The sequence below is a fragment of the Arachis ipaensis genome, chromosome B05, assembly GCF_000816755.2.
Source record: "Arachis ipaensis cultivar K30076 chromosome B05, Araip1.1, whole genome shotgun sequence".
In the NCBI taxonomy this organism is placed as follows: Eukaryota; Viridiplantae; Streptophyta; class Magnoliopsida; order Fabales; family Fabaceae; genus Arachis; species Arachis ipaensis.
The window spans coordinates 33,842,296-33,843,935 of record NC_029789.2 but is presented as its reverse complement, the minus strand read 5'-3'; positions in this window follow the sequence as shown (position 1 = coordinate 33,843,935).

Here is a 1,640-nt window from a genome sequence, read left to right as displayed (position 1 = left end):
AAAAGATTTGATTTTTGAAATTAAAGTTGATTACTTGACTAACAAGAAACTAAAAGATATGATTTTAAAATTCAAAGATTGAACCTTTCTTAATAGTCAAGTAACAACTTGAAAATTTTTTTGAATTAAAACATTAAATGTTAGTGAGATTTTCGAAAATATGAAGTAAGAATGAGAAAAAGATTTTGAAAATCAATTTAGAAAAAATTTTGAAAATATGTAAAAATAAATGAAAAAGGTTTAATTTTTGAAAAAGATTTGAAAAGATAGAATTTTGAAATTGAAATTTATGAGTAAAACAAGGAAAGATATATTTTTTATTTTTGATTTTTAATGAGGAGAGAGAAAAACATAAAAAAGATGCAAAACATGAAAATTCAAGATCAAAACACATGATGCATGCAAGAACACTTTGAATGTCAAGATGAACACCAAGAACACTTTGAATGTCAAGATGAACACCAAGAACTTATTTTTGAAAATTTTTAAGAAAAGAAAAACATGCAAGACACCAAACTTAGAAATTTCAAACTTTAGACACTAACAAATTGAAAATGCATATGAAAAAACTTTAGTGTTATTTAGGAGCAACACTAAACATGCCTTGAAGTGGTATGAAAGTAGTTAGTTGAAAAATAAAAAGTTAGAAAGTCAAAAGTGTTTAAGAGTTAAAAATGAAGTTAAAGTCAGTGGCATGGTGTTGTGGTTCCCAATAACTAAAATTGCACAAATTTGAAAACAAGTAACTCAAATTCAAGTAAAAAGTGCAAATTACTGATGATTAATCATGGAAAAGAATTGTAAATTCAAAGTAAAATCATCAATAATATGATTTAATCAAATAAGAGAATCAGAAAGAATGAGAAAGCTTGCCCGTGCATTCATGAATTGCTCTGGTTAAAACCATTTAGTGCAAAATTAGAAAGTTCCAAAACTAATTCATGAATGGTAGTAGAGTGAAATAATGTGTTGAAAAATTGGGCAGCATTTCGTCTAAAAATTGGACATTCCCAGGTAATAAACAACAGCAAAAACCAGTTCATATGATAATAAAATAGTGCAGGAAAGAGTAACAAGTAATAATTCACAGGAATTCAAAATAAACAACTCAATCTGCATCAAAGTAGCATATGAACAGCAGTAACATCACAGCAATATTCAAATTGCAAAACAGATTAAAATAGGTAACAAGAACGGTGCAATTATCAGGCCAAAATCCACTAACCCCATCCTAGCTACCTAACCACCTAAAATTCACTACGATCATGCATCTCTAACTATCCGAATTTGAACATAATTCGAAAAACTAACTAACTAACGGAAAGAGGAATCGCAGTTTGGCAGAACCTGGTGGGCAGAGGAACGGAATTAGGGCTCAGAGAGATGGTGTTGGGTTGGGTGGTTGACACGGCTGCGCTGGGGTTTCGCGGTGGCGGCAGGGCTGCGATGCGGCAGTCCTTGGCGGCAGTGGGGTTGGCTGAGAGAGAGGGGAGAAGAGGGGCGAGTTTGGTTAGGGTAATGGGGGTGGTGGTGGTTGGCTGGAGGTTCTGGGAGGTGGCGGCGGCGCTGGGTGGCTCGGTGACGGGGCGGCACGGCAGTGGGGTCGGGGTCATGGAGGGGAGGAAGAAAGGGGAAGATGG